The sequence below is a fragment of the Mesoplodon bidens genome (assembly GCF_964165515.1).
Source record: "Mesoplodon bidens genome assembly, chromosome: 2".
In the NCBI taxonomy this organism is placed as follows: domain Eukaryota; kingdom Metazoa; phylum Chordata; class Mammalia; order Artiodactyla; family Ziphiidae; genus Mesoplodon; species Mesoplodon bidens.
The window spans coordinates 178,734,902-178,760,175 of record NC_138177.1 but is presented as its reverse complement, the minus strand read 5'-3'; the positions used below and the strand labels follow the sequence as shown (position 1 = coordinate 178,760,175).

General features: G+C 54.1%; 1 pseudogene across 1 annotated transcript; it reads left to right on the top strand.

Moving 5' to 3' along the window:
* Window positions 1–23,790: 23,790 nt before the first annotated feature.
* Window positions 23,791–25,005, top strand: LOC308612040 (large ribosomal subunit protein uL18-like; annotated as a pseudogene). The gene has a single exon. The product of its transcript is annotated as a large ribosomal subunit protein uL18-like (transcript).
* The last annotated feature ends 269 nt before the right edge of the window (window positions 25,006–25,274 follow it).

Genomic DNA, 25,274 nt, shown 5'->3' with positions numbered 1-25,274 from the left:
CTTTCTCTAATTGGTAAGCTGGGAGCAACCGTAGGACTCACCTTATGTTTTCCTTCTCTTAGGGATCACTGTTCTCTCCTGCCTGTTGCCCAACGTTGAAAACCATTGTTTCATAGATTTTTGTCCAGTTTTCTAGTACTTTAAGGTGGGAGGGTAAATCTGGTCCTGTTGCTCCATCACGTCCAGCAGCAGACGTCCAAGCACTGTTCTAGATGCAGGGACCACAGTACTGAGTAAATAGACAAAAAGCCGCTGCCCCTGAAGCTTGCATTCTAATGCGGGGGTCAGCAAATTTCTGTACAAGGCTAGATAGTAAATATTTAGGCTTTGTGGGCCAAGAGGAAAAATCAAGTCATAACCACATTGCCACCACTTGCAGTAAGCCGGGCACACAAGCAGTGGGCTGCAAGGAGAACATCACATACATTCTCTGTGCTCACTGCTCAACTTTGCCCTTATAGCGTGAAAACAGCATAGACACACATAAATGAAGGAGCATGGCCATGTTCCAATGAAACTTTATTTAGGACATTGAAATTTGGGTTTCATATCATTCTCACATGTCATGAAATACTATTCTTTTTTTTAAACCATTTAAGAATGTAAAAACCGTTTAGTTCACCAGCCATCCATAAATAGCAGCGGGCCAGATTTGATGGGCCATAGTTTGCTAACTCCTGATCCAGTGGGAGAGATGGAAAATAATCAAGATAAATAAATTAAGAACATGGTATTTTAAATAAGTGCCAAGGAGAAAAACAACAACGACAACAACAAAGCCAAAAAGGGGAGGCAGGTGAAGCCTTAGATAAGATGTCTGTCCAGGTAAGTCTCACTGAGAAGGTAACTTTTGTGTCAAAACCTTGTGAGAATGAGCTACCTGGTGCTTACAGTAAGGGAGAGGTTGATTTGCTCTTGGTCTAGCATCTGCCGCCTGACCAGACTGAGCTCCTCCAGAGACGAGACTGTGCCCCTGGCACTGAGCCGTGCTTAGTCAAATAAGCGTGTGTTTGTGTGTGTGTGTGTGTGTGTGTGTGTGTGACATCAACAGACCTGAGTTCGAATTCCAGCTCAGCCACCTTCCCACGGTGGAAACTGGGGAAAGCTCCTTCGCCTCTCTGAGCCTTGGTTTCCTCATCTGTGAAATGGATGGTGTCCCACCAGGGGGTTGTGAGATTTATATGAGATGGCACATGGCTTGTCCTGATGCTGACTTACAGGCTGCTGTTTTATTGGAAAGAGACAGAAGCTCTGCCCTGGAGTAGCCTCTGGGTTGGCTCTGTGAAGCCAGGGATCTGGACTCTCCATCCCATGTCCATCACCTCTGTCCCAGGAGGCCTTGGACTCCCCACAGCTGAGCCCAGAGCAAAGGGACCCCACCACCACCACTTGCCATAACGTCATGGGCAGAGGACGGAGCACTGTGCCAAGAGCCCCGAGTTCCATTTCTGGCTGCATCACTGCCTCCCTTGAAACCCTGGGCAGGTCACACCCTTTGACTGGACAGTGATCCCAAAGAGAAGGAAAACAAACAAGCTGGGCCCTACAACAGCCCCAGCTGACGGCCTGGAGAGTTTCCAGACTGCAGCATGAGGAAGGAAAAAACTCGTAAGCAGTGGAGACAAGATTCAAAACCAAGCCTCAGTCTTAACCAGCACGCGGATCCACTTCCCACAGGGCCCAGCCAGCTTTGGCCCAGTGGCTCCCTAGAAAGGGATGGGAGCCCCCAGACACAGGTTCAAGTCTTACCATTGTCACTTCCTGGCCGCATGACCTCAGATGGTCAGAGTTGGAGGTTGATGCTGCCTGTAGGCAGGTCTCCTCCTTTGCTCTTGTCATTCAGACTAATGTCACCTCCCAGAAAGCCCTGACCACACCCCCATGGAAGCCCCTGGTTACTGTCGCTGTCCCCTGTCCTATCGACCTCACAGGGCTGATCACTACCTGGTTTCCCTTTCCTCGTTGCCTCACGTCTTCCCTACAGACTGTAATCTCCACGAAGGCAGCGCTCGTGTGGTTGTCTTCCATCGCTGTGTCTCCAGCACCTAGGGCAGTGCCTGGCAGGGACTTTGTGCTCAGAAGATACTAGTTAACTGGATGAAGCCAAAGAACCCTCTACAATCATTCAGTCAAGTGCCCTGCCTAGCCCATTACACAGATGGTGGGGAGCGGCTGAGGACCACAAAGGGGAGGGGTTTGCCAAGGATCCCCTGGGGAGTTTGAGGCAGAGCAGGGCTTGAACCCCAGACTTGTTTCCCTGCCACGCACTCCTCCCCCGCGAGCCTCAGTTTCCGCATCAGGACAATGGGTTTTTTTTGGTGGGCTGAGTGTTGGAGCACATCAACCGGCTCTAGTGAGATGAGGCTGGGAGGTGGTGGGGATGACCTCTTCAGAGCCACTGAGCAGGAGACCTGCCAAGAGGAGGGTGTCTGAGCCTCAGAAGACACTCATGTGTCTCCATGTGCCAGGATAAAGCACTCAGCACAGTGCTGCAGCCAGTGGAGCGATTACTATTACTATTATTATTTCCCTGTCTACCCTCAGGGTTGTTCTAAGGCTTGGGTGTGACAGCGTGTGTGAAAGTGCATTGTTCTTTGTGAATCTACAGCAGAGTGGAAAAGGTGAGGGGCCCTACTTTACTGTCACTACCAATAATAATGACATTATGAACTTGTACTCTTCATGGACTTCCTTCCAAAGGGTATAAATAGGATGGTTAAAATCCATCCACACTGACAGACAACGCTGAGAAATAGGAGAGCAGGGAGGACTCTATCTGACCTTCAAGGACCTAGAGAGGTAAAGCCGCTTGTCCGTCCTAAGGCTCATGGCCATGGCCCAGATAGACCCACCCTCAGGGCCCAGGGAGCCCTCCCTCTCATGCCCCCCAGGTCTCCTGGCCAAAATCCAACGCAAGCTGCCCAGAGCTTGGCTGATGCTTCCAAGGCAGGCCCCCGTGGAGCCCCCAGTCCCTGGGGTGAGGGACGATTCAAGGGCAGACATGGCTGGTTTGGGTCTGATGCTGTTAAATTCACGGTGCCAGCCCCTCAGGACAGAAAGTCGGAGCATGGAAAGGGGCTCAGCCCACAGGAGCTGCCCAGCTGTTCCATTCCTAGTCCCAGATCCTCTGTCTGCAGGCCCTAGACTGGCAGCTGAGCCAGGCCTGCCCACGTTCTGTACTCCCTCCTGAGGCCCAGCAGGTGCCCATGTGAGAGTTGAGTGGGGGTGCCAACTCTGGGGAGCTCTGGGGGGCAGCAGAGGGGCCTTGAGTCAGCTGGTGATCAAGGTCAATAAATCCGACATTTCCCGAGCACCCTCTGAGCCAGGCCCTATGCTGGGCCCCTGGGACTGGAGGTAAAAGGCGGGTTGCTGCCCTCAGTGAGCCCATAATTGGTCTAATTGTAGAGGGAGACAGAGGACCAGGCCACTACAACATGGTGCGCTCATCCCAGAGGAGATGGCCAACTATCTGAGGCCGGTCAGGGAAGCTTCCGGAGGAGGTGACCCACTGTGCTGGCCAGAAGGACAAGCGGAGTTACTAAGGGTAAAGCAGAAGAAAAAGGAGATCTCAGGGAAAGCGGCTTCCTGGTCTATAAAATGAATAACAGCACCCATCTCAAAGGGTGTTGTGTTTTACAAGAAGGGAGGGGAAAGTTCTTTGAAACTGGGAATCACAGGACACATGCGAGGAAGTATTCTTTAGGCCCTTATAGAGGTAGGGGTCTGAGGTCCCCAGGTTTCTCCATTAGACCACCCCCAGGCCTGAGTCCCTGGGTACACCCAGGACCCACATTGCCATGGCTCACGCCATTGTCCACCCGAGGGTCCAGGCCCTTCAGGAGTCCCCTAGGTCACCAGGCCCACCCCGGACCCACACTGGGTACTGGGCAAAAGACAATGCCCACCAAGCCCCCTGTCGACACCCTTGTACCTGGGCCCTAAGGTCCTCGCCTAGTCCAGCACCCAGTCCTCCTGGTTCGAGGCCTTTTGCTTCTTGCTATGTTTCCATCTTTACCTTGATCATCACTCTTGACACGTAGAACAAATTGTGACCTTGACGGCCCCTCACAGGTACGGTTGGGATCTACCACCTTCCTGCCTTGGTCTACATTGAGGGAAATACTCCTCGTGGTTTGATTCAGACATCACCAAGACAACCATCAATAGCATCACCACCCTTGATCAACATGACCACCGTCATCGCCATCCTCACCCCAGGCTCGTTTGCCTCTGTGTCCCTGCCCTGTCAGTTTCCTCTGCTTGGCGTGTTTTTCCCCTTGACACCTCCATGGGGATGACTTGGCTCAAAAACCAGCCCCCACTCCCAGGAAGCGTATCAGCCCCAAGTCTGGGTTGGGGTCCCCGTCGCTGCTCCCAGGCCCTGTTCTGCTCCCTTAGATGGGGAAACTCGGCACCCCGTGCTGCCCCTGTCTTCCTGCTCTCCCATCTGCCCCCTCGACGGTGAGCTCCCTGGGGGCAGGGCCGAGCCTTCTGCAGCTTTATGTTCCTGGCGCAGAGCCTGGCTCAGAGTGGGAGCTCCAGAAATATTTGTTGAATAGATGAATGCTTGTTAAATAAACAAATGAAATGTTGCAAATCATGAATCAGAGAGCTTTTGGCAGGAAAGAAGAGGGGGAAATGTTCTACTCCTCCAAGGAGGGGAGAAAATGGGGGATCAGACTGTGGAGGCGAATGGGGGTGCTGCTGGGTAAAACGTCCCTGGTGGGGGAAGGCCTGACTCAGATACGCTCTGTCAGCTGAGACGCCCTCTCAGACCATCGCCTCCAGCTGGATGTTTGGGGAAGTGGGGTCAGGGGTTCAACTGCCCACCAGCCTGGCCCTCTCCTTGAAGACCCTCAGCCTGGGGGAAGCGGAGGGGGAGGAGGCAGGCCAGCCCCCCTCACAGCCACACGCACCGTGGCCTCCACTCAACCCCTTTAAGACAGCCCGGGCGGCCTCCCTTTGCTGGTTGAAACTGTTCAGTTTTCGGACAGGACAGAGGAGGGGGGCGGGGGGGAGGTCACACCTGTTGTGGAACTTGAGAGAAGGCTTATTTATAAATGTTCAGGGCTCGGGATTCTTGCGGAGCTGATGTCCGGAGGGGAAGGTCACCAAAATGCTTGTTTATAAAAGCAACAGCAACTGGGAACACCATAAACGGGCTAAACGATGAAATTAACAAGCTACCCGAGGCGGGGCACGGCGGGGCATGGCGGGGCCTCCGCTGGCCTGGCACCACTGCTGGGCAGAGCCCCAGGCCTGCCTCCAAGCCAGGTCCCTCCCCTGCCCCAGCAGCCCTGCCCGCCCCCCAAGGTCCAGCCTCCCTCCATGACACCCCTACCCCACGCCTGCCCTTGACCCGTCCCCACCCAGGGACGCAGAGCCTGTGTGACAGCTCCTCCAGGGCACAGTCCTTGCTAAGCCACCCCATCAAGGGCCGTTCCTTCATCACCCCAAGGTGAGCACTTCTGGGCCCCCCAAACGTGCCACGTTGGTGCCAAGTTGGGAGTGGTGGGCTGTTTGTTTGGTTTTTCTGGCTCTCTGAGGCCGGATGCCACCCGCCAGCCTACCCCGCCCGACCCTACCTAGGGGTGAGCCTGGGGGCCCCCTGGAAGTGGCAGAGGGCAGTCATTTCCCCCATGCTCACCCCCTCCCGGGACTGTCTGTCCAATTCCCGGTTTCAGGAAAGCTGTGTTTTCCTTGGGTGACTGATGGTTGAACAGGTGGCTTCTGGGTTGGAGAGTGTCAAGTGAACAGCGGCCGGGAGAAGTGGCCCTTTTATGGCTCACTTTCGCTGCCCGCCGCTTCTTGGCTGCTGACAGCTCTCTGGCCTCCTCCCCCCGCACCCCGTGAGGGCATGTGTCAGGCTGCCCACCCATCCTGGCCCTGCAGCCCCCCAGCCGGGGCTGACAACACATGGAATCCTCACCGAGGGGGCGTGGGGACAGCTGAGGGGGGAACGGAACCCTGCCCTCCTGCACGTCATCACACACTTACACGCGTGCACAGGCCGCACGTGTGATCACAGGCACTCAGGAATAGTCCCATGAGGAGGGCACGCGTTCTCTTGGATGCAAAACACCTGCCTCCCCTACCACTCCATTTTCCATCAAATCCAGCAAGGATCGTCCAAACGACCCCGTGCCTGGCAGCGTGCTCAGACAGTACTAGACCCCACGTGCACAGGCCCAGACACGCTGGGCCCCACGCTCACTCCATCTCCCAGCCTGCCTTGCGCACACACAGGCTCCCCGCTGGCCTCCCCCTCCTGCTCTGTGCCTCGGTTTCCTCAAGCGTGTGTCTGAATCTGAGTGACTCCTAGTCTCTCTCTCTTTCCTCCCTGCCATCTCTCAGAGTGTGTCTGTTTCTGTTTCCCTTGTTTTCTCTTTGCTCTCTCTCTCTCCCTATCCTGTTTTAGATAGATCTGCCTCTTTTTGTCTCTCTCGCCCTCTCTCCTCTCCCTGTCTCGCCCCACTCCCTCTGGCTCTTTCTCGGGCACAGAACCCCCAGCCTTCCAGCACATCCTCCGGAGTCATCATTAGATCTGTGTTCTCCCTCAGCCTCACTACTCAGAATTGCTTTTCTTTTCTTTTGGCCACGCCATGCGGCAGGCGGGATCTTAGTTCCCTGACCAGGGATCGAACCCACGGTCCCTGCAGTGCAAGCACGGAGTCTTAACCACCGGACCACCAGGGAATTTCTGAGAGGAGCTACACTTCAGCCTGGGCCTCGCCCTGGGCCCTGTAAGGTGGAGCGGGCAGCTCTCTGGAGTCCCTGGTGTCCCCGTGGCCCATGGAGGACCCACAGGCCTTCCCCACCTGGGGAGTGGAGGCTGGCCTGGCTCAGACCCCTCTGGCCTTGGGCTAGGAGTGGGCTACTGGCCTCTCGCCTCTCTTCGGTGCCGGAGATGGGGAGGCCCTGGGTGTGAGATCTGGGTATCTTGGTACCCAGCAGACCATGGCCGTGGGGCAGGGGCTTGGGAGGGGGCACAGACAAAGCTTCTTCATCATCATCCTTGGCCACCATAATGAGCCGCCCAGGCGTGCCCAGAACCCTGTGAAATCTGCTTAAAATACTGGGCCCTGTCTCTCCCTTCAAGGGCTGCAGCTTCCCTAGGGAAGGGATGTCAGGTCTCTGTTTAGACCCTAAGGAGGGACAGCTGAGCCACCCTGGGGGTGCTTTAGCCTCAGGAGCCAGGGAGGTGAGGGGCCTCAGACACCTTGTGTAGCCTAAGGCAGTTGGAAGAGCCTGGGAGGGAACACTGGGGGCACCCAACCTGGAAAGGGCCCTCCATCCCACCCTCATACCTAGAGGGCATCCCAGCTCCTGAATCCACAGGGAAGCAAGAAAGGTCTATTCCAGTGACAGAATGGGGACGGGACCCTGGGTGGGCAGGGCTTGCTCCTGAGGCCAAAGACAGAGGTAAGGTGGGCCCAAGAGACCGCTCCCCACCCCGCGTGAACCCCCTATCCACATACCCTTGGCCTCCCACATTTTTGCCCGGGCCTCATTCAATTACTCATTCATTTGGCAAATATTCATTGAGCACCTACTATGTGTCAGGCACTGTTCCAGGTACCCTGATAGACCCACAGTCTAGAGACAGGAACAGACAAGAAGCAAGAAAACAAATATTTAGTTACAGTACATGCTGGAATAAGCTCAGTGAAGGAGGCAAGAGCATGCCACCTTGGAGATTAAAAGGAAGGCTCCTCGGAGGGGAGGTGACAGAGGCCTCTCTGAGGAGGTGACTTTGAGCCTCAAGACCCTCCTTCCATCCTGGAGGCACCTCCTCTCCAGGTAGGAAGCCAGGATCCCACACTCTACCTCATCACAGACTGAGGGCAGATCCACAGCGGATTAATAGTATAAAAACTTCAGCAACAAAGGGAGGGGATATGGGAACATATGTATATGTATAACTGATTAAATTTGTTAAAAAAAAAAAACTTCAGCAATAATTTAACTTGTTGAGGACCTAGGTGTGCCAAGCCCTCTGCAATTTACCTCTATGTATTATCTCTTTTAATATACAGAGCAAGCTAGAGGCAGATACTCATAAAATAAGACTTTTAAAGATGAGAAACCTGAGGCTCAGAGAGGTTAAGTGGCTTGTTTAATGTCACACAGCTTGTGGGAGGCAGAAGCAGGACTTGTGTGACCCCCACCTCCCCCATGTCCAATCTCCCAGATTCTCCTTCTCCTTGGGAACCATCTCTGGCCCCAGAAAAGAGGGAGTAGGTGGGGCAGGAGGAATTGGGGGAAGAAGAGTGTTCTGAGCCCCCTTTCCAGGGGCTCAGTCCCCCATCAAGCCCTCTAGACTGGGACGCTAGTCCCTCTCATCTTCTCCTCTACTGTGGACTGTGGGCCCACAGTCCCCCAGATGCTGCCAGCTGGCTCATGACTCCAGCCCCCAACCCCGCCAGGCCCCGCCTCCAACCTTGCTGGCAGGCAGTCTGGGTGGAGTGAAGGCCCCATCCCAGGCCCCAGTTGCCATTGTCTTCTCCAGACAACCATTAGCATATGTGCAATGCAATTACCCTTCAGCTCTCCTGGCCCTGGGCTGACGTGGAGGTCCCATCCCCAGTGATTTGGGGGAAAGGGGGGTTATTACAACTCACAAAACCTTAAATTAAGAGTGAATAAGGGAAGCGTCGCATGCCACTTCTGAAAGGCTGCCAGACAGGCTGGGGTGGGTGACGGGTGTATTATATGCCAAGCTGATGGAGGAACTTATGGATGTGGGGATGGTGGAGAGGCAGCGGCTCAGCTGGTACCCACCCATGGCACGGGCCCAGTGCCCACCGAGAGTCTTGCCTGCTGGGTATGGACCCCAAATATCCCCTATGGCTGTAGGATTTGCAAAAGGCAAGAGTGGGGCTTGATCTAGAGTGTACTGGGTGGGTGTAGAGAGTCTTCCTGGGGAAGCTGAAGTAGAGCCTGAGGGTTAAAGAGAAGTTAGGCAGGCGAAGTGGGAAGGGCAGTGATCCAGGCAGTGGGCCTGGCTTGTGCCAAGGTCCTGTGGTGCAGGAACCGCAGCACATGGCAGGTCAAGAGCCTTTCTAGACCATGGAGATCGGAAATGGAGCCGTAGATGAGGGGGTGACCCTGGGGAAGTCGGCAGGGTCCACTCTCCAATGAGCCTTCTTGGCCAGCGTATGATTTGGGATTTGATGGTAGGCGTCCATCAAATGTGGATGTGTCCATCAAATTTGGGAGGAGTGTACAATGTAACCATGCTGCTTCGAGCAAGGTCTCTCCTGCCACAGTGCAGAGAACAGACTGGAGTTGGTGGGGGGGCTTTGGAGACCCTCCAGGAGGCCCACACAGTACTCCAGGAGAGAAACAGTGGCCACTTGGACTGGAGGGCCGGGGGCATTGGAGAGAAGGGACCGCCCTGAGTGGTATTTGTGGCAGAATGGAGCAGTGGTGGTGATGGGGGGCGGTGAGCACACTGGAGTTGGAGCGTGTGCAGCTTGGGGATCCTGGATGGGCAGTTCAGGTGGGGATGCAGGCTGGAGGGTGGAGGGAGAGGACAGGTTTAGGTTTGAGTATAAACGTCACAAGCCACCTGAGCCTCAGTTTCCTCCATCTGTAAAGTGCTGCACGGTGCCTGGCTCCCACGCGGGAAAGTTGGGGCAGAGAGAACTAACAGGGGTGGGAGGTATGAGGAGTACAGAAGTCACCTGGGCGGCGCGAGGTGTTCTCACTCCACTTGTCCAGGTGGAGGTGACGGAGGGGACTCAGGGTGGGCAGGGAGAGGGCAGAACCCAGAGCTGCAGGGCAAGAGGCTGTGACCGCGTTCTGCTGCTCCCCTGCTGTGTGTCCATGGGTTTGTCCCCTGACCCCCACGAGCTCTCCTTTCCTCCAGGAGGGCCCGCTGGCACTGGTGCCCTTGGAAAAGGGGCAAGGCCCAAGGCCTGTTCCCAGGAAAGGGAGGGCCTCAGCCCAGGCTCAGTGGGGCTCTGGGGAAGGTTGGATTGGACCTGCCCACCCACTGGCTGGGCAGCCAGGAGCCAGGCTTTCTCTGTCTCCATCAGAGCTTGGGGTTGAAGGTGGGGTTCCGGAGGTCCCCTCCCTTCCAATCCCACACCCTCTCCTATACCTCCGGCAGGGCCCTGCGTCTCCCACGGCTCTGGGGTCCTCCCTCCTCACACACACCTCCCAGGCTGGCAATTCCACCCGGAGCCAGGAGAAGTAGCGACTCCAAGGTCAGCGGGGATGAGCTCATGGGCGGTGGAAAGATGGGGCTGAGATACCCCCATCACCCCCACGGGCACAGGGGGCAGAGAGGGCTCCCTCTGAAGCCCTGTGACCCTGGGCTGCAGGGGAGTGGCGGGGAAGCCGGAGAATTCAGCCCCTTCCCCCAGCCAGGAGCCCTGGGCCTCTGCTCGTATATCTGTCCCTGGATAATGTATATCCAGCTTATGGAAAATATTCATAATGCTCCTTACACCAAACTGGCCCCCTTCCATAGTGCGTGATCTAAAATTAAATCCATTTCAAATATACAGTAGATCGAGTCAAGCTAATATAAATGAAACATGATTAATAGGCACAATGCTGTCCTCCTTTGCAGGGACAGGGCGGCGGGGCTGGGGGCCACTCTACCTCTCCCTCCCCACAGCCCCCGGATCCCCCAAGGCCTCCCCGCCCCCGTCCTCATCCCAAACTCCCCTCCCCCTGAAGCTGAAATGTGAACCAACCCTGGAATTTGCCCAAACGGTGCCAGGCCATTAGAGCAAAGCGGTTAAGAGAGTGTGGTCTTTGGCGTCAGGACAGAGCCAAGCCCTTGAGCAGGTGACTCCGCCTCTCTGAGCCTCAGTTTCCTCATCTATACAATGGGATATTAACAACCCCTGCCTTGCTGGGTTGTTGTGAGTGGTGTTGTGAGATGATAAGCTGGTAAAGCGCAGAAGTAGCCAGCATCCCCGTAAAGACGGCAAGCATCGTTAGGTCGCCCCCAGAGGTCTGCTCTGTTGGCCCCCATGGGAGCCGGGATCTGTACGCCCCACCGGCGGGGCTCTGCCGATCAGCCAGAACAAGGGCCAGCCAGAATTCCTGCCATTGCAGTGATACGCCGGGTGGGTTATTTTTAGTTCGTTGGCAAGTGACTGTTACTGACCAAATGTTCCCACCACTGGGGACAGACTCTGCTAAGAGGGCACTTGTGTGCTGAGCCCAGGGTGGGGAGGGGTGTTTGTGGCCCGTCCCCAGGGGCTCCACGTGTGTCCCCCTTGCACACACATTTGGACACAGTTTCCGTGGCCACTGGCGGAGAGCAAAAGGGCCTGGGTGGAGCAGGCAGCACGCACGCCTGGCCTTTCTCTCCTTCCTCTCACTAAGGACGCTCCTCAGCGTGGAACGAGAGGCAATGTCACCCTTGGAGAGGTGTGGAGCTCGCAGCCTGCTGGCCAGCACACCGTATCCCTCCCTCCAGGAAAGACCCGGGTTTCCACGGGCTGAGTGTGTATGCGCACGCGTGTCACGTGCGTGTCTGGTCCTCGCCTTCTGGGCGGTGTCCTGCTCCAGGTATGGGTGCCCTTTCCTACCTGCCTGAACCCCCACTATCAGTATTCCTGGGTCTCTCAGACCCACACCACAACCCCCATTGCAGGTGATCTTCTGAACTTCCTTGTGTTCCAAAGGGGAACCCCGCCTTCTGTACAAGCCCCTGAGTCCCGGGGTGTTTTCATCCATCCATCCGGATAGCAGGCCAGTGCTAGTCCTTTCTTTTTCTCCCCGAGGGGTGGGAAGCAGGCAAGCCCTACGGGGTGGGAGGGGGTGCCACCGACTCTTTCCTTGTCATTGGCCATTTGCTGCCTGCTTCACCAGGCGTGTTTTGAGCATGTTTGCATAAAGTGGATGCAGGCTGCAATTCCGTGATGAATTCTATGAATACTAATCCGCTACTACCCTTGACCTTGGGGTCACCGAAAGATCAAAACCAAACCATTTAATATTTTCCTTTTGCAGATCAATAGAAGCATAAATTCCCCCTCAATGACAAGTATAATTTCAAACAGATCTATAGAAGGCATGCGTGCATTTCCAGCCGCAGACACTCACTGCCTGCCTGGCCTTTTGGGGAGCAGACGAGGAGTTTCTTGCCTTTTCTACCGTTGAATTTCTTTTTGCCTTTTTTTTATGGCTCTGAAATGCTATTTTCAGCAGCTGCTGTCATATAAATATCTCTTGTTTTTCTTCTCCTCTTTCCCTCCTGGTGAAAAGGGCAGGGGACCTATTGAAAATTCCGCTTTATCTCTTACAGTCGGGTTCAAGTACAGGTCGAATAATCGATCCCTCCTCCTTTTCTTTTTAAGTTTCCTGTCGTTCTTTTGGCCGGATCAGCAGTGGAGAAAATTCAGGAGGGCAGCTCTCTTATGCAGATCCTCTCAGAGGTCTATATTGCTGGGTTTGTGTGCGTGTTTGCGCGTGCACATGTGTGAGCTGCCCCTGGGTGTGTGTGTGGGGGGGTGAGTATATGAGTGTGTGTGTGTGTGTGTGTGTGTGTGTATGTACCTTTGTGTACATGACCATAAAAGCTCATGCTAGTTCAAACTCTCACCCAGAACTTGAGGAGGGAGGAAATAGAAAATCATCAAAGAGAAAAAGTGGAGGGCTGGAGCGGGCATTGTTAACCCCTGCAGCTCCCAGGCAGAGCCCGGGTCGGGCTTGGGAATGTCTCCCAGCTGGCTTGCCACGCGTGCGCCTCGTGAAAAAGAGCTTCTGAGTCTTTATGAATACAACTCCGAGAAAGGGGAAAAGATGCAAAAAGAAGACAGGGCAAAAACCAAACCAAAACAAAACAAAACTGGAGGCAGAGGGGGAAAAAGCAAAAGAAAAGAGAAAGAGAATTAAACCATTAATCTGCCCAGATTTTCCACTTCACAGAGTAATCAGTTTGGAAGTGACTGAGATAAAGTGGAAGCCACGACTGCCATTACCTCCTCCCTCCAGTCCACGTTTCTTATTTACAGAAAAATGGGGAGCCAGGAATGCAGCCTCCCTGCCCCCCCCACAAAGGCCCCCAGTGTCCCGCTCCAGAGAGGGATGAGAACCCCAGCTCTCAGCCGCAGCTGCCCGGTGCCGTGACACCCGGGCAACGGCCGCCCTGAGCTGGAGGTGCAAAGCCAAGACGATTTAATTTATAGAAAGGACAAGGATGTCGTGTAGCAGATTTAATCATCGGAGAGTTTAAAAAAAAATAAGGACCGGGCTAATGTCGTAATTTACATTTCAGGATAATAAAGAGAGAAAGACAGAAAAGGAAGGGCCCATAAGCCTGCAAGAGGCAGTCAGGAGGGGAGGCCAACCAGGGGGCTGAGGGAGCCCAATAGATTTGCCTGAAACACCAATAAATTTAAAAACAAACCCAGAAAGCTAAAGACAGCCCCTGGAAAGTGCTGGGAAAATGGACCATCGATTTTAGACTTGATCTGCATTTTGTATTTTAATAATGCTCTCTCTGTCTTTCCTTTTCTCTCTCTCCCTCTCTCCCTCTCTCGCTCTCTCTTTTGCAAAATATAAAAGCTGATCTGATAAATATTAATTTGAACCATCATAATGTATTTGAAAATTCCAGCTAAAATGTCACCACATGGAACATTAATGTAATATTTCAAGGCCCTGAGAGCAATACTCATATTGATTGCATTTATTTCACTCTAGGGAGGAGAGATAATTCTTCAATGTGGGACACATCTGGGAGCCAAGGAGGCAGGGGCTGAGGGGAGAAACGCGAAATTATATATGGTCATAAAAAATACAAAACAGAAGATCCTCCCCAAAACTGTCCCCTCTCCCGTGGCGCCCCACACCCTAACTTGGCTTTTTAATTTCTCAGCGTGGCGTGGGGCACGGAAGGCAGGAGCTCGTGTGCCTCTGGGGCCGGGGTTGCCGAGATTCAGCCTCCTCTCCCTGGGCCTCACCACGTGGGCCCTGTCTCCAGGCATTGGCTGCCTCCCAACATGGGGCATCGGGGCCCAGCTGGGGATGGACAGACAGATAGAGGGACTGGCTCAGCTGGGCCCCCCCCCCAGAGATGAGGGGTGAAACTCTGTGAATGCACAAGGGCTGTGGGGTCCTGTGGCGGGGTTGGGGGAGAGAAAGAGAAGAGGAGAGGAAGGGAAAGGAGGGAGACAGAGAGAAAGGCAAGAAAGAAGAGAGGAAAGATACCAAAACAGAGAAAGAGGAAAGAGGGAAGGAGGGAGACAGAGAGGTGTGAGTGAGAAAGGAGGGAGAGGGGGGAGAGGAGACAAGGAAGGGAGGAAAGGAGGGGAAGAGTGAGTGGGGAGGGGAGGCGGAGCGGGGGAGGGGAGGCGGAGGGGGGCGCCGACCGACTGGAGTCCCAGTTCCTTTCACTGTCATTAAGGATATTGATGTACTCAGGCGTCAACCAGTCTTTGCACAAGTGAAAGGAAATCCGATGCTGGTGATGACCCGGAGCCCACGCCCTCCATGCCCCCTGCCGGCCTGGAGCAGAGACCTGGGAGGCCTGGGGGGAGGGGTGTGGAGTGGTGAGACCCCCATACAGGGCTGAGATGCCAAGGCTCCGTGACTCTAAGCTTCCCCAGCCCAGGGCCCGCGCCGGGGTAGGCAGGGCACCCCTGGAACCCGCTCCTTTCAACACCCATGCCCACGGCTCCAGGGCTGGCTGCCTGGCCTCCTGCCTCCCCCTGGCCTGGTACCTGCAGCCCAGATGCAGGCTGAGCAGGGGTGCCCCCCTGACTGAGCCCTCAGCCGGAACTGGAGCCTCACCTTCCTCCTTGCTTCTTGGAGTGTGTGTGGGGTTGACCCTTATAGCACTCCTAGAAGGCCAGGGGCGGGGCAAGGAGAGGCTCCGGAGGCCCAGGGACTGGCCAAGGTCAGGCGCATCCTTGCCGTTCTTCAGATCTCTGCACAAATGTCACCTTCTCACAGAAGCCCTCCCTGGCCACCTAGACAGCCACTGACACACACTCCCTATCACGCCTGCGTGTTTTCAGCAGGGCACTTGTCAGTAACTGGGATTATCTTAATTTGCGTTTACGTGCTTTTTATCTCTCTTCCCCCGACTTGGAGATTAAGTTTTTAAGGATAGGGACCTTGCCTGCCCCGTTCACCTTTATATCCCCTACACCAGGCACAGAGCAGATGCTCCTAGGCGTTAGTTGACTTGATGGAAGGATGGATGGACGGTCGGAGGGACGGACGCTAAAGGCTCTGCCCTTACGCTCACCACCCCCTCCCGGCCTGAGCCCCCTTTGAGCCGTGTGACCCAGCATCGCCCCCACCCCCGGACCCCTCGCAGCCCCAGCTCCCTCTGCCGCCCGCCGCCTGCCGCCAAGGCTGCGCACCCCCGCCTCCCCTGAGCCGTCACTCGCGGAGCTGCCACAATATTGTGAAGGCTACGCGCTCCCGCTCCTCCGCGAAGCCCGCAGCCTGCGCCGGGAAAGCGAGGGAGGCGGCGGGCGGGCGGCTCGGCGATGAATAATGCATGACCAAGGCGCCCCCTACCGGCGGCCGCGGGCTCCGCGGGGACACGGCCCCGCCGCGCCCCGGACCTCGCCGGGACCAGGTGGACGCGGCCGGTCTCACTTCCCCGCCCAGGGCATCCAGGGAGGGAACTTCCCTCCCTGTCTTCCCTCCGGGCCCCAGCCGCCTGGTCGTCGTCCTCTCCAGGGCACCCTCCCTCCCTCCCTCCATGTCTGGGGAGCAGCTTCCACCCATCCCAAGACTGAGGGCCTCTTTTGGGGGCGTTTGGGGCAGTTGGGGAGGCTGCACAGAGCCTGGGGAAGGCCTGCGTGGTCTCTTAGGGATCCGATCCCCGGGTGGAGGTGGGATGGGGAAGCCCACTCCCTCTCACCCCAGGGCTTCTGCACCCTTATTTGGGCTGGGCCGGGAGTACAGCCTCAGGAAAGACCAGCTGGAAGGCAAGGGAGAGCAGAGAACGCGACTTAATCTGCTTATAAAAATTAGTGCAAATTATTTGGTGACATTTTGGTCTCTATAGCTCATGGTAAATATCTAAATATATAATTATCTGATTAAGTGAACGTTATCAAAAAATTAATGCCAACAATATCACAAGTGTTTCTGAGTTTCTGTAGAACATTTAGAACATTGAGATGCTTTTTTTTTTTTTTTTTTTAAGTTAAAATACAGGAAAGCCCACTATGTACATGTGGGTGTCTGTCATTTTAGAATAAGCGTCCTGGAAGTGTCTTCCTGGGAACCTCTTTTCGGGGAGGAATGGAACTTCTTGGCTGCCCTCCACCTGGAGATGCCAGGTGGCAGAAGGCACGGGTCAAGGGTGATAAGGCCTGGAGTGTCCCCAATGGCTGTGATCTCTGGGGTCCACCACCACGACTGCCTGTTCCCCAGGCCCACTGTGTCCTAACAGGCAGGTAATGAGAAGGGAGCCAGAGGTCTCTGCTGAGCTTGAGCAGCTCTCTTACTCCCAGTCATGCAGGCCCCTGGGGAGCAGGGCCTCACAGCCTCTCCTCCTTGAGAACAGACTCTGTTGTCACCCCCTCACACCCAGTCATTCCTCCTGTCGCCTGACCCATTGGACAGCCTTAATAAGCCAGAAAGGAGGGGCGACCTTTCCAGAGGCCGGGACCTCGGGCCCCTGGGAAGTGTCTCCAGCCCATCTGTTGAGCACCTGCTGAAAGGCTGGCACGTGTTAGGATCTCTAGTCCCAGCAACGCCCTGGGAACTTGGACTCTGAGCCCCATGTTACGGATGAGGAAACCGAGGCTTAGAGAGTTACAATCATGGGCCCAAGATCACACAGCTCAGATCTGAACCCAGGCTTACGCTTTTCAGAGCCTGAGTCAGGGGTGAGCCAAGAGGCCTGGAGCTGGGAGGAGGAACTCCAGCCTCTTCCCAGACAGTCCTCTTGTTTCCTGGACCCCACCCCCAGGAGATCTGACTTGAATCCTGAGCTGGACCACAGCCCTCCTTGTGGAATCTTGGGGCAGCACTTGGTCTGGGTCACTACAAATGGGTTGCAAGCTTAAGTGCCCCAGGGCTTGGCAGGTATAACCACACACAGGAAATACATGGTCCTCCAATCGTTTCCCAAATAGTTTTGACTCTTAAGAAAGTGACAGTTCAGGGCGATGAAACCTGACAACCTGCTAGCAACCTTCACCCTGGAATCTTGCTCCTTCAAGTGAGGCCTGGGTTCCAGCCCCTGTCTCCCTTTGCTTTGCTCTGTTGCCTCAACCAACAAGTCTGACCTCTGTGAGCCTCTGTTTCTTCATCTGTAGACTGGGAATAAAAGCAGTACCCATATCACAGGGGGCTGCATGGGCCAGGCGAGTGGAGAGATGTGCAGGGCTTTGTAGGGCAACCCAGGGTCCTCCCAGGATAATTCTTGTTAGTAAGTTGGGGTCCTCGTGTGGTGGCTCTTTTAGTTTGGGTCTCCCCAAAAGCAGACCAGGGATCTGGGTGTGTGCCATTTGAGAGGGATCGCCAAGGAGAACGGGGGTGGGGGGGTGGGGTGGGGAGATGACGAGGAAAATGTGTCAATGAGCAGTTGCCACTGTGAGTAGCCAGGGCTCATGACTCCTGCAGAGACTAGAGCACAGCTCAGAACTGTCCCAAGGTGAGAGTGTTGGGGCGGAGGGGGCGGGGTGCCATTTATCCACCAACTCCCATCTGTCACTGGTTCATCGGTTGAGTGAGAGTCACAGGGGGCCAAGCTTGCTCCTACGGCCAGAGAGATGTCCTTGGGGAGCTCAAGTCGGAGTGATGGGGGCTGTTGGTAGAAGCTTCAGGTGCCCTCTGGGGCAGGCGGAAGGACAAGGCAGGGCCCAGTGCCCACCCAAGTTCCCTTCCTTTTGCCTGCTACACTTGTCAACATCACTGCCCACTCTAGGCCACACCCAGGCTCAGGAGTCAGAGATGGGCCAGACTCAGCCCCAGCCTTGTCAAGGGAGAGGAAGGAAGCTCACTTTTCCACAGAATGAGTGCTAAGAGAAAGGTAGGTCTCCTGGCCTTTTTAGGAGCCCCGAGACTGAGTATTCAACTTAGCCTGGGGCTGAGAAGGCTTCCTGGAGGAGGGGATGTTTTTCTAGCAGAATCTTGAGCCAGAGACTCAATTCTCTGTCCTGGGGCCTAGAGGGACCTCACCCCCTACTGTCCAAACTTCCTTCCGGCCGTGGTAACTTAATATTGAATGGCTGGGCGGGGCTGGCAGCTCTGCCCCGTCCATCATCCTGGACTCCAGGCCATCTGTCCTCCAAACCAGACTTTGTCCTGCCCCTGGCACTGCTGGGGGGTGGGCAGCAGACAGTGAGGAGAAAGGGTAGTTCTGGGCCTAGGACCTGAGGGACTGCCAGAGGTTAGCCAGCAAGAAGTTCCCAAAGCTTCCAGAATGACTGGAGAGCTTGCTTTAAATTTGGATACAGGTTTAATTCAGACCTTCCGACTCAGAGTATCCGGGCGAGGATTTCAGCTTCTGCATTTTTAAGCACGCACCCCAGGGTCTCCTCATGCTACCAGTGGACTTGGGTTGGGGACCCACCTCCTGCTCTGTGCTGCGCTAGTGGTCACCTCCCCCCCACCCCCCCCCCACCCCGCTAGAGACTTCCTGTGGCTGTGAGCTCCCGGGAGCATCCCTCCCACCATAGACATCATCCCCATCACCTAAATCATCCCCCCGCGACCAGGATCTGTATTGCCAAGGAGAGGGGGTGAGAAAGAGGAGACTGTCTCCCCAGGGATGTCCTCTCTACCTCTGCAAGCTCCACCCTGCAGAGACGCCCCCCCACCTCTGTTCCCTGGAGAGCGTGGGGGAGCATGGGGGCTCCTCTGTGGCTGAATCGGTGACCTCCCGTTCATTCATATGCATGGATCAAATTTTGGAAATGCAATTAATTACCTGTTGTTGTGTCTGCTTTAATTATTGTCGTGTTTTCTATACACTTCACACAATTTAATAAACAGTTGGGGAAACAAGATCTTCATGGTGGCCAGGGCTCGGGAGAAGCTGGGCTCTGTCCCCAGCCCTGGGAAGCACTTTTCACCTGTCATTCATGGTCACATCCATTCATCCTTTCACGCGTTTGTTCACTCATTCTCCAGTCAGTTTGTCATTGATTCATTCACTCAGTCCCTCATGCATTCGGATACTCATTTACTCATTCATTCATTCATTTATCCAGTGAATATGTATTAGCAAAGCCACGTGACAGCCTCCAGGAGAAGTGCCAGGAAGGTCATGGTAAATAAAACAAGAAGGTCCCTGCCTTTTAAGAGCTGGCAATCTGGTGGGGGAGACAGACGATAAATATATGCGATGAATACAGATAGAGCCAGGATGACCAGGGAGGACTTCTTGGAGGAGGCAACATTTAAACCCACTCTCTGTTTCATTCATTTGTTTATTCATCCATTTGGGCAGAGCAGCCTCTATTCCTGGAGAGAGCAAGAGATAGAAGGCCCAGTTCTGAACCAAGACCTAGGGGGAGAGACAACTGGCGGCCGAATTATTACAACACAGTGGGAAACATGGTGGTAGAGGTAGGAACCAAGTGGGAGTGTGGAAGCTGGAGAAACAGCCAGGGAAGTTTTTCCTTGAGAGGAGGCATGGAGCGGGTCTTCCAGGACCCAGAGAAGGTGAGTAATCTGAGCCTCCAGGAGACAGGCTCAGGGGCCATGCACAGCTCCTCTGAAGGGATGGACCAGCAAGTCCCCGTTACAAGTGCTGTGCACGGTCGTGGTGGCATGGAGAAAGAGGAGGAGGAGGGGGTCTGGTGACTAAGACCTCCTGGTTCCCAGCCCCCCCAGGGCTTGGAGTCAGAGGGGACTGGATAAGGCTGGGTCTTGGTGAAGGAACAGAAGTTTATCAGCCAGAGAAGGACACTCCAAGTGTACCCCGCACGTGCAGAGACCTAAGGGCAGGAGGGAGCTGGCACGGGGTGGGGAAGCCTGGCTTCATGGCAGAAGATGGAGCCTTAGGCCCAGGAGGTGGGAGACAGGTGACTGGGTCACAGGGTCTATGGGGGGCAGCACCGAGGAGCCTGAGCGAAATCCTAGAAGTAATCAGCAGTCATGGGCGGTCTGCAGGCTGGGAGGTGACTATCAGAGCTGAGTATCTGTGCTTGTTTACAGACATGTTCAAGGGACTTCCCTGGCGGTCCAGTGGTTAAGACTCCGTGCTCCCAGTGCAGGGGGCCCGGGTTCCACACCTGGTCAGGAAACTAGATCCCGAATGCCACAACTAAGACCCAGCACAGTCAAATAAGTAAACTTTTTTAAAAATATTTATTTATTTATATATTTTTGGCTGTGCCGGGTGTTACGGCACACAGGATCTTTGTTGAGGCATCTTTTTTAGTTGTGGCATGCGGGCTCATAGTTGTGGCATGTGGGATGTAGTTCCCCGACCAGGGAACGAACCTGGGCCCCCTGCATTGGGAGTGCGGAGTCTTACCCACTGGACCACCAGGGAAGTCCCAGTAAATATTTTTTTAAAAATAAATATCTTGGGCTTCCCTGGTGGTGCAGTGGTTGAGAGTCCGCCTGCCGATGCAGGGGACGCGGGTTCGTGCCCCAGTCCGCGAAAGTCCCACATGCCGCGGAGCGGCTGGGCCAGTGAGCCGTGGCCGCTGAGCCTGTGCGTCAGGAGCCTGTGCTCCACTACGGGAGAGGCCACAACAGTGAGAGGCCTGCGTACTGCAAAAAACTAAAATTCCACATAACCATCTAAACATTATAGACACCTTAATAAATTATCTGCCATATTACCAATTTAAAAAAATAAATAAATAAATAAATAAATATCTTAACAGACTTTTAAAAAAACAAAAAAATCAAACAAATATGTTCCAATGCCTGCTCAGGGCCGGGGATACGGCAATAAGCAAGACATGGCCTCCGCCCGTGGAGAGCCAGTGACTCCGGTGGTGAAAGCGCCATCAGGGTGACCGTGCTAGGTACCCGGGAGCCCAGAAGAGTGGGTTAGGCTCAGGAAAGAAAAATTAAAAGCCAGTAACACCTAGTATTTATCAAGCCCTCCCTCCACGCCAGGTGCCTCCCATTTGTTACCCCATTAATAATAATAATAGTAGGAGCAGCAGCAGCAGTAATAAGTAACACTTATTTTGTGCCAGCTTCTTTCTGTTCTATGTGCTTTTACCCATATTAATTCCTTTAATCTTCACGACAACCCTGGGAGGTGGATATTATGATCAATGTCCCCATTTGACAGATAAGGACATGGAGGCTCAGAAGCTGAGTGACTTCTCCAAGGAATAAGTGGCTGAGCCAGGATATGAACTCAGACCCTCCTGCTTCCCCAGTCTATGCTGGCCTCTTCCTGCCCCGCCCCCCACTCCATCAAGGGATGGGCTGGGGGCTGAGGGGGCGGGGGCACTGCTGGCAATGAGCCGATGGCCTTGTCCTCTCCCTTCAGGCAGCCTCGGGCTGCTGCATTCTCCGACTGAGGCTGGTGTTTTATGAACCCAGAACCGCAGCAAGATTCTCCTATTAATTTATTGGTATTGCTAATTAAACATCATATTCGCAAATGTAAATTTCCTAATGGCCTCCCTTCCATTTCCGAAGTTTCCCAAAAGAGATTTCTTGTTATGGTTGTCAATTGAAATCAATTAAATCTCACCGGATGGGTGGGCTGTGGCTGGCTCAGGGGTCACCGAGGGGATCTGGGGCCTCTGGACAGGGTCTAGCTGGGGCCCTTGTTGACCACAGAAGAGGACTGGGATCAGGGAACTCTGGGAAGAAAGAGGCAGAGTAGGACCAGCCCCAAGCTCTTGGGTGTCAGCTGCCTTCTCTCTGACCTCCCCTAGTCAGGGATTGGCTTTCCTCTGGCCCTTGATGTGGTTGCTGGCTGGGCCTGTAGCTGTTTGCAAGGCTACGTCAGGGAGGCCAGGACTAGGATGCGGAGGGAGGAGGGAGGTGGAGGGAAGAGAGAATCTAATAGGAGGATCCAGGAATGAGCAAATGCCAGTGCTTGGAGGAAACTTAGAGATTTTTCCAGTCAAACCACTCATTTGAAAAATGGGGAGGGCTTCCCTGGTGGCACAGTGGTTGAGAGTCCGCCTGCCGATGCAGGGGACACGGGTTCGTGCCCCAGTCCGGGAAGATCCCACATGCCGCGGAGCAGCTGGGCCCGTGAGCCATGGCCGCTGAGCCTGTGCGTCCGGAGCCTGTGCTCCGCAACGGGAGAGGCCACGACAGTGAGAGGCCCGCGTACCGCAAAAAAAAAAAAAAAGAAAAATGGGGAAACTGAGACACCAGGGAGGAAGTGACATGCCCAAGGCCGCAGAGTGAATATGTGGAGAAGTTAGGACTTAAACAGAGATCTGCCTGTAATCCCTTTGAGAATTTGATGAGCTATGTGCCCTCACTCCAGAAACATGTGCACAGGGATCACATAATTGCAGGGACCTTGCTCTCTACCATGGCAATCTCCGACCCCAGTCAGTCATCGTGTAGTGCTTAAAAGCAATGGCTCTTGGATCACAAGTTACCGCTTTGAATCCCATATCCAGCAAGCTCTCTGCCTCTCTGGACCTCAGTCTTCCTGTCTGTAAAATGGAATGGCAGTCTCTCCCTCCCAGGGCTGCTGGGAGGGTTGTCTGACAAAGCATGTGAGTGCCCAATACCAGGATGGGCCTCATCATGTCAGAGCCCAGTGTGGAGAGGGCTCTGGCCAGTGCCGGCCTGGGCTGCAGGTGGACCCAAGGAGGTTGGGAGAGGGTGAGCCCACGCAGGCCGAGGCTTGGCTTCACGTTTGGAATGATGATCACCATTTACTCAGCGCTGAGACATCACATGCATCATCTCTGTAATTCTCCCAGCTGATGAGGAGGTGCTGTCTTTGTCTCCTTCACAGATGGGGAAACTGAGGCTAGGGAAGTCCAGGATTTGCCTGGACTGGGGTTCCCTGGGGGAAGGTCTCTCTGACTCCAGAGTCTGAGTTGGTAACTGCTCTTCCTTTGCTGAGAATGAAATGGAAGAACTAAGAGTGGACCAGCCGCCAGGACTTTGAGTCCCTGCTCTGCAGCTCCTTTGCTGGGGGGGCTTGAGCATGACCCCTGCACAATCAGGGCCCAGGACACACCTGAAGTATGTCAGAGAGGACTGATGGTCTCTTCAGGCCAGTCTAAGACACCAGGGTGCACACAACGGTCAGCACTGTCCTGTCCACTCCTGCAGCTACAGGCCTAGTGTCCCCTCCCGACACCCCTAAGCACAGTCTCTGGGGAGACAGGCAGAAAAGGGAACCTGTGGGGGAAACTAAGTCACAGGGCCAGGGCATTGGCAAGGACCCGGAGGATGCGGAAGACCCCTTCCCTTGCCTTTGTCCCTGGTACTTGGGCAAAGCTGGGGAGTGGGACTGGCGGGGAAGGAGATAAGTGAGGGACGTCTCCCAGATGCCAGGAAGCATCCACCTCGCCCCAGCTCTCCATGGCATACGTGGCTTTTGTGTGTCAGTATCTTTAGGGGACCAGTGGGTAATCTGAGTGTTTTGGTTGCTGCTTGGGAATCTCCATTAGGGAGAGTTTTAAAAATACACTCTATTGTTGTTTATTATTAATGGTAATGACACAGGGCGCGAGGCTGCTCATCAGCTTCCTACTGTCCCCAGCTTCTAATGTGCTGGGTGGAACAGTCACGACCCAGAGCCTTGTGTGGAGCGTGGGCTGGGCTCAGGGCACAGGACTGGACCCCGGGGTGTCCAGACATTAAAAAAAAATTTTTTTTTGCTTTTCCGCCCCCCGGAGCCGTGCTGGTTCTGCAGCTCAGTGGTGGCTAGGGTCTCTGTTCTACAGGATGGGGTTTGTTAAAGTTGTCAAGAATAATCCTACTTCAAGAGATACCAAGTGAAATTTAGAAGACGGCGAGAGGGCAAAACTGACTACTATGCTTGGAAACAATTGGTAATCCAAGATAAAAATAAGTACAACACACCCAAATACAGAATGACAGTTCATGTAACTAACAGAGATATCATTTGTCAGATTGCTTATGCCCGTATAGAAGGAGATATGATCGTTTGTGCAGCTTGTGCTCACGAACTCCTGAAGTATGGTGTGAAGGTTGGCCTGACCAATTATGTTGCAGCTTATTGTACTGGCCTGCTGCTGGCATGCAGGCTTCTTAATAGGTGTGGAATGGACAAAATTTATGAAGGCCAAGTCGAGGTGACTGGAGATGAATACAATGTGGAAAGCATTGATGGTCAACCTGGTGCCTTCACTTGTTACTTGGATGCAGAGCTTGCCAGGACTACTACTGAGAATAAAGTTTTTGGGGCCCTGAAGGGAGCTGTCGATGGAGGCTTGTCTATCCCTCACAGTACCAAATGGTTCCCTGGTTATGATTCAGAAAGCAAAGAATTCAATGCTGAGGTACACCGAAAGCACATCATGGGGCAGAACATTGCAGATTATATGCGTTACCTGATTGAAGAAGAAGAAGATACTTACAAAAAACAACTCTCTCAATACATAAAGAAAAACGTAACTCCAGACATGATGGAGGAGATGGATAAGAAAGCTCATGCTATAACATGAGAGAATCCAGTGTATGAGAAGAAGCCTAAGAAAGAAGTTAAAAAGAAGAGGTGGAACCATCCCCAAATGTCACTTGCCCAGAAGAAAGATCGGGTAGCTCAGAGGAAGGCAAGCTTCCTTAGAGCTCAGGAACGGGTTGCTGAGGGTTAATAAACCAAACCACAATTTCTGCAAAGATTTTTCAGATAAAGACAGTAATAAACTTATTGAACAAGTAAAAAAAAATTTTTTTAATGTGGTAAAATACACAGAACATAAAATTTAACATTGTAGGCCTTTTTTTTTTTTTTTTTTTTTTTTTTTTTGTGGTACGCGGGCCTCTCACTGTTGTGGCCTCTCCCGCTGTGGAGCACAGGCTCCGGACGCGCAGGCTCAGCGGCCATGGCTCACGGACCCAGCCGCTCCGCGGCATGTGGGATCTTCCCGGACCGGGGCACGAACCCATGTCCCCTGCATCGGCAGGTGGACTCTCAACCACGGTGCCACCAGGGAAACCCTGTAGGCCTCTTAAAGTATGTAATTCAGTGGCATTAAGTACATTTTACGTAGCTGTCTAGTTCTAAAACTTTCTCATCACCTCAAAATGAAACCTCATACCCATTAAGCAGTCACTCCTCATTTTCCCATCCCCCTGGCAACCACGAAGCTGCCTTCTGTCTCTATAGATGTGCCTTTTCTGGATTTGCCGATTCTGTATCCATTAAACATCAACTCCCCATTTCCCCCTCCCCCCAGCCCCTG